The sequence below is a fragment of the Microtus ochrogaster genome, unplaced genomic scaffold (genome assembly GCF_000317375.1).
Source record: "Microtus ochrogaster isolate Prairie Vole_2 unplaced genomic scaffold, MicOch1.0 UNK17, whole genome shotgun sequence".
In the NCBI taxonomy this organism is placed as follows: domain Eukaryota; kingdom Metazoa; phylum Chordata; class Mammalia; order Rodentia; family Cricetidae; genus Microtus; species Microtus ochrogaster.
This window is the reverse complement of record NW_004949115.1, coordinates 2,173,802-2,181,525: the sequence shown is the minus strand read 5'-3', so window position 1 is coordinate 2,181,525 and position 7,724 is coordinate 2,173,802.

Here is a 7,724-nt window from a genome sequence, read left to right as displayed (position 1 = left end):
AGGTAGCCCCAGCTCAGGGTTACAGTAATTCCCCTGCCTCCGCTTTCCAGGGACTGAAATGACAGCTGTGTGCCATCACCCACACACCTTGCCTTTTTCTGAAGGCCAAAGGGACACATGGCTCTACCTCTCTTTCAGTCTTGAAGCTTCTGAGGCAGGGAGCGACACAAGTGAATTATAGGGGACAATCAGGCCTTCCATAACCGTTCGTCGTCTGTGTCCTCTGTGTGCTAGTGATGGCTCTTCAGGAAGGCTGAAGACTGTTGACATGAATCTCTACTCCTAGGTTTGGGGAACTGGGTGTTATTGCATAATTATTCCACCCGCACACAGAGGAAATCCTTAAGCCCTGAAAGAATGCTACATTCTTGAGGGCTTGCGTCTGGGGTGGTGGCTTTTGCCTCTACTCCCAACACTTGAGACAGTGGAGAAAGAGAAGGTCAAGTTCTAAGACAGCCTGGGCTCCATAGCAAGATCCCATCTCAAAAATCAATGCACGTGCCGGGCTGTGGTGGTGCAAGCCTTTAATCCCAGCACTTGGGAGGCAGAGGCAGGCAGATCTCTGTGAGGTTGAGGCCAGCCTGGTCTACAAGAGCTAGTTACAGGACAGGCTCCAAAGATACAGAGAAACCCTGTCTCAAAAAAACCAAAAGAAAAAAAAGGAAAAAGGAAAAAGAAAAAACAAAAAAATCAATGCACGAATATACAGGGGCTACATTCCTAGGGAAAACTTTGCCCAGAAATAAACATCTCTGCACGACCCATGTGTTTCGCAGGAGGTTGCCGTGGGAAGGTGTGAGGGATAGGAAGAGAAGGGTGTGGCAGCTCTCCATGCCTTTCCCAGTCTTAAAATGAAGAGACTTTTTTCCCCTGGAACACCCACTTTGAATAATAGGCTTTGGGCTGAGAGCTTATTTTTTTGTTTTGTTTTGAAGACAGGGTTTCTCTATATATCCCTGGCTGTTCTGGAACTCACTCTGTAGAGCAGGCTGCTGGCCTCGAACTAACCTAGATCTGCCTGCCTCTGCCTCCCGAGGGCCGGGATAAAAGGCACACACCACCATTGCTGTGCAAGAGCTGATTGTTGTAAAGATGACTCTAGAAAGACATTTACTAGCATAGCCTGGCCTCCCTAGTTCTAGAGTTCCTCTGATAACCTTCCGAGCCCCCCCCCCCCCCCCCAGCCATTCTTGGAAGCCTATTCCCCAGCAGGAGAGACAACACTCCTCCCAGGAGTCTGCATGGCTGACTCTGTTACTCAGGCATGCAGTCATGCCTCACAGCCAGCCACGGCCCACTAATGTAGGCTTTGTGGGAGTTAGTGGTTCCAGACCTTTCTGTGAAGCTCTTTTCTGTTCTCTTCCTCTTTTATTCTCTGTTCCCTCATTATGTCTGGGTGTATCTAGACACCTGCTTGCTGCCTCTCCAGTGTCTGCCTTCTCTGGTGCAAATGTGAATTTGGTCAGTGGTCATAGTGGAATCAGTTAAAGAAAACCTCTCTTATAAATAGGGGTGAGCAGGCCAGTGAAATGTAAGCAAAGGCGTACATTATTTCTAGGAAGAGTTCTCAGAAGCCAGGAGTGGTTCTCCTTGCCCTTTCCGAGGACTTTGGTGTGGATAGATTTGCCAGCGTATGACCAGCCTGTCTGGACAATGAAACAATTAGCTATCTGTGGTGAGTAGCAATTTGGGAGGACTTTGAGTCACTGGTAACTTTATAGAAATGTTGTATCCACCCACCTAGGCTGCCTATCTTCAGACTTCTTATGAGAGAGATAAGTTAGCTATCATTTAAAAGCAATTTGCTGCTGGTGTTTTTGTCAACAGGCAGAGCCAACTTTAGTAACTATGGCCCTCTCTTGAAAAGAGACATGGCTTGAACAACACCTTCAGACAGTTAGCAGAAGTCATCTAGGTTAAAACCTGGAGACCGGGGGGAAAAGCAGACCTTTAGAGTATCTTAAAGGGTAACAGTGGGGACCTCTACAGTCTCCCTTTGCAGTAACCCATTTAGAAGCCGGCATCTTATCTCCTAGGTTTATAACATCATATTCCCAGTGCTGAGTCTGCTGCCTGACAGACACACAGAACCAGCTCAATGAAAAGTTGTTGACAGAGAAACAACCTTCCTCAAGACCCACTAATACCACTTTTTTTTGTGCCACAAGGACATGTGCTCAACTATGTTCATAGCAGCATTGTTTGCCATAGCCAGAACCTGGAAACAACCTAAATGCCCCTTGATCAAAGAATGGATAAGGAAAATGTGGCACATTTACACCATGGAGTACTACACAGCAGAAAAAAATAATGACATCTTGAATTTTGCAGACAAATGGATGGAGCTAGAAAACATTATTTTGAGTGATGTAACCCAGACCCAGAAAGACAATTATCACATGCACTCATTCATAGGTGGTTTTTAAACTTAAAGTAACGAAATCCATCCCACAAATCACAATTCCAGAGAACTTAGACAACAATGAGGACACTAAGAGAGACTTAAATAGAAGTAGAAAAAGACAAGATCTCCTGAGTAAATTTGGAGCATGGGGACCTTGGGGGAGGGTAGAAGGGGAGGGTAGAGGCAGGGAGGGGAGCAGAGAAAAATATAGAGCTCAATAGAAATCAATAAAAAAGTTGTTGACAGAACAAGCAGGTTATTGTTTTCATAACTGATGTGACCAGCAACCAGTTTGCTTGTGCCATTTGAAAGGCTTTGGGATGTAATTCCTCCATCAAAAAGCTTCTGGCCCAACCTTCCATCACTGGCTACAGCATCCAAAATGTATTGATTGGCATGTATCAGATACTGTGTTGTCCTCTGAAGATATTTCTCTGATCTTGGGAAGCATCCAGAGTCATGAGGCACAAACAAAACTGTAAATCATGCAATCAGGATAAGTGCCCTTGGGGGATATTTCTTTGGAGAGAGTAGTGAACAAACATCAGAGAGAGAGAGAGAGAGAGAGAGAGAGAGAGAGAGAGAGAGAGAACCAAGAGACAGGACCAAGTAAGTTTGTGATTAGCAGAGTGAGCTGCTGGGCAGCTGGGTGGCTCCTGGTTCTTCACAGAGAAGCACATACCGAAAGTGTGGAGTGAGGAGTAGGGGAAGGAGAGAGTTCTGTGCAGATGGAGTTTGGCGAGAGCAGCCAAGTGGCACGTGGAGAGGCTAAAGAGGTCAGTGGAGGCTAGATCATGCAGCGACTGTGTGCCCTGGGAAGGAGTTTGGACTTTAGTCTAGGTATGATGATAAGCCGTTTGATAGGCTTAAGGCAAGGGACTCCATGGTTTGGTTTGGCATTAAGGCTGCTCACTAGCCGGGCAGTGGTGGCACACGCCTTTAATCCCAGCACTCGGGAGGCAGAGGCAGGTGGATCTCTGTGAGTTCGAGACCAGCCTGGTCTACAAGAGCTAGTTCCAGGACAGGCTCTAAAACCACAGAGAAACCCTGTCTCGAAAAAAAAAAGGGCTGCTCACTGTAGCTGCTCAGTACAACTGTGGACGGTCGAACATGGAAGCAGGGAGCCCCACTGTGTGAGGCTGTGTGAGGATAGCTTAGGCTATGGTGCTAGAGAAAAGGAATGCCTCTCCCGCCTCCCTTCTCCCCCCTCCATATATGCATTTGCATGAGTATTGGAGATAGGATGGAGACTTGGACAGCTCTGTAGTTGGGGATCCACAGCGGTGGAGGTGAGAGTCAAGACTTGATTTTGATCTTAGGGATAGCAATGTCTGTATGAAACACAGGAAAGCCACTGAGAGGGAAAACTTTGAGAACCTGTGCCCAACAGCTCAGGGCAAATCTTGAAACTAGAGGGAGAGATTTTTGGAGCCACAAGACAAGGTAATGGTACTTAAGACCCTGAGAATAGCTGGGTGTGGTGGCACACGCCTTTAATCCTAGCACTCTGGAGGTAGAGGTTGAGCCAAAGTAACAGAGTCTTTTTGTTACTGGTTGTTTGGGTTTGAGACAGAGTCGGGTCGTATAACCCAGACTAGTTTAGAGCCTCCTTTGTAACCCTTGCCTGATTTTCATAGACTGTCCTCCTCGCTCAATCCCCCAAGCCCTAGGATTACCCATGTGCACCACCCTGTTTGGTAATGTGTAGCTCTTTAAAATATATTTAATCCTGAACTTTCCCCAAAATTGTCTTTACTGATCCTTGTAGTTTAGGAGTTAACCAATTCGAGTATAAAGTTAATCTAACCACTGTGCCGAGGCATCTCTGGGCATTAACAATTGCTCAGAGGGTTGTCGTGTCTGCTGTTAGAAAAATACAGTGAGGAGCTAGGGAAGTAGCCCTAGCACTCATGGAACCTTGGGTTTGATCCCCAGTACAACAAAACCCAGGCATGATGAACCACACCTATAATTCCAGCATTCTCAAGGTAGAGACAGGAGGATCAGGATTTCAGGACTGTCCTCTGTTATATAACCCTAGGTTAAAAACAAACCAAAACAAGAGAGAGAGAGGGAGGAGACAAAAGACAGGATGACCTGAGGGTTGCATAGAGCTCTTAAAGATATTTTAACTGGTGAGTTCGAGACCAGCCTGGTCTACAGAGCTAGTTCCAGGACAGGCTCCAAAGCCACAGAGAAACCCTGTCTCGAAAAACCAAAAAAAAAAAAAAAAGATATTTTAACTGAGTAACTTGATAAGAGCTTGATATGATGGAAACTAGAAAGTAGAGGCTGGAGGGGAAACTCAGTCCCCTCAAGGAAGAGGTAATCTGTACGATTCTTACAGTCAGAGAGCTCCTCTGTCTTTGGGCTTCCTGGGCAATGGTTTAGAAAAGATCCCATGGAGGCACTTGGTTTTCACCTTGTGAAACTGAGGTCTAGAGATGCCGGTGCCAGGCCACCCGTGATATAGTTGGCTGTGGAAAGACAAGGAAGGACAGCAGTTCAGAACTCCTGGGTACCTCTTCCCGGAACACCTCAGTTGCTTCAGGCTTCCTCAAAGTGACTTTTAGGGTTGTGTTCAATTTTACGGGGTGGCATCTGAAGAAGAAACATCAGAAAGAATGGACCAAAGAGGAAAAATGAGAGCGGGAAAGCAAACTGTTTTCCCCAGCTCTTGTGTGCCAGGCAGTCTGGCTCCCTCCTGGGCTTTCTGCTTTCAGATTGTCTCCTCCACAGCCATTTCTCCCTGGGGTGGTGGTGGCTTGTGTCTATTCACATGACTTCAGCATTTCATTTCTGATGACAGGCAGACATGGACAAGTCACATGCTCCAGCCCTGGCCTTCACAGTTCTCTCTCCACACAGTTAACAGAGAATCTTTCCATATGCAAATATTCATAGCTCATTCGGAAATGTAAAGTAAAATGCACCTTCTTTCTGAAAAGCCTTTCAGATCTACCAGACGCCACCCTTTCACCTTGGGGCTGGGAGTAAGGCGGAGCGCATGCTTGCTTGGGACACAGCATCGACTCAGGATATTGTCTACATTCTGGGGATGGGTTGGTCATGGTTGCATGCCAATCTTAATGGCCGGTATCCTCCAAATTGGTTAAAATGAAATAAGGCTTGGTGGCTCAAACCTGTAGTCTCAGCTACTTTAGAATCTGAGGCAGGAGAATACTTGAGCCCAGGAGTATCGGGAAAATCCTCATCTAAAAAGAAAAGTGGTTACTAGGCCGGAGAGATGACCCAGGAGCAAGAATACTGGCTGCTCTTCCAGAGGACACAGGTTCAATTCACAGCTGTCTGTAACTCCAGTTTCATGGAATCCAACACCCTCTTTTTGGCTCCCTGGGGACAAGGGATGCATGTGGTACACAGACATACATGCAGGCACAATATCCATACACATAAAATGAATAAATAATTTTTAATTGGTTAACTTTGAATTTTGGTGTTGCCTATCTGTGATCTTAGCATTCAGAAAGTGGAGGCAGCACATCTTGATTTCTTGGTTATCTTGAGTTATATAGTAAAAAAAAAATGATTGAAGTCCCATGGCGGTAGTGGCACAAGCCTTTAATCCCTGTACTGTGGAAGTAGAGGCAGGTGGATCGTTGTGAGTTGGAGGCCAGCCGGGTTTACAGAGCAAGTTCTACGATAGCCAAGGCTACACAGAAAAACCCTATATATAAAATCATCCCAATATCCAAGTCATCTTTGACCTAGACTACTTTGTTATTGCCTCTCTACCTGACTCATTTTGCTAGTAGGTCATAGTGACTTTTCACCTGGTAGAAGATCCTCAAGGTTTCCCATAGTGGAGGCTCCCTAGTAACATGGACTTGGGAAATATGCAGGCTCTACAGCCTGTGTGGAGCTCGAGTCTGCAATTTGCACTTCTGGGTCAAATTGATGGAGTGTATTGCAGACCACACTTGAGAAAAAAGAACTGCCTTGTACTGGCTTTGTCTTTTCCTTTTGGTGACCTCTGTTCTCACCGTTTCCTGGGCTGGCCCTCATCACTGCACAGCTGGATTAGAACAGCAGCTGCCCGCCCCCCATTAGCCCCTGCCTGTTCCAGCCTCCCCAGCGGGCACAACCCATCCTGTACAAATAATTCTTGCCTCACATCCTCTCCCTGCTCAGAGGCTTCCCTGAGGGCTCTTAGATGCTATCTAAAGGCATGGGCTCTTTGCCAGCCTAGCCGGCTTCCCACCCTCCCCTTTCCTTCTCCGTTCACTCCCATCCGTCCCCAGCTCACTTGTCTTGTGTCCATCGCTGGATTGGGAAACACGGGAGAAATCAAGAAAACTATTGCGGTTGTTCATCCCATTTGTTCAGGCATCCATCTCACCTCCTCCGTATGCACGGTTTGCCTTGCACTAGTTCTAGGACTTTGGCCAAAGGGCCTAAGTTCTCTGTACCTTACTTAGCATTCTTATTTTCTCATTGGTAAAATGAGAATGTTTATTATTGGTGGCTTTTGGCTGGAGATTAAGTCCGGGGCCTTACTTGTACTAGGTGTGCTCTCTACCACTGGGCTATACTTTGTCTAAACAGGGATCTTAATAGGCCATATTTCATAGGCTTGTGGAGACGACTTAAAAAGTCAATAAAATGGATTATAATGGTTTGTGACATAAATTGTCATGTAACTGATGATATGATTGTGATCTTTGCCTCTTCCAGCCTTCTCTTTTCTAGAAACCATTTCTTCTTGGAATATTGAACTGATAAGAGTCCCTGGTAAGGCCTTGACTGATCCAGGGGTGGGGAAATTTAAATGCTCAGTGTTTGGATCTGGCTGGGTTTCTCTGCAGCCCTCTCCCAGGGACGGGGTTGTCTCTCAAGCTGTAATTGGCCTGCTAGGAGGAGAAAAGGTAAGATTTGAAAGCAAGGGTTTCCAGAATAAACACGATGATGTTAGTACAACTTCAAAACGTTTCCAGAGCCAGCAGGCCCTACACTTTCTTTCCTGGTGCTTTCTCCTAGTTTTCTTTCTATACACCAGGAGCAAGCAGCCCTGCATCTTCCCCTACTCAGTCCTCACTGGCTCTCCAGGAGGCCTCCTTCCCAAGTAGTTGCCTCTGTGCTTGTCCTGAACCTGGGAACCTTGCTCTTTGTAGCCAAGGCAGCCTCTTTCTGTTAATCTAGTCCCACTGTGGGTACGGGTGTTTGTGGGTAGTTAAACTTAGCTAGATAGCAATGCATTACTACTGTTCTAGTGTTCAAATGAATGTCTCTGCTTTCAGGGATAAATACAAGCAGTTCTTTTAAAAGCCACATTGAGATGCTGGATGTTGTGCTTTCCTGT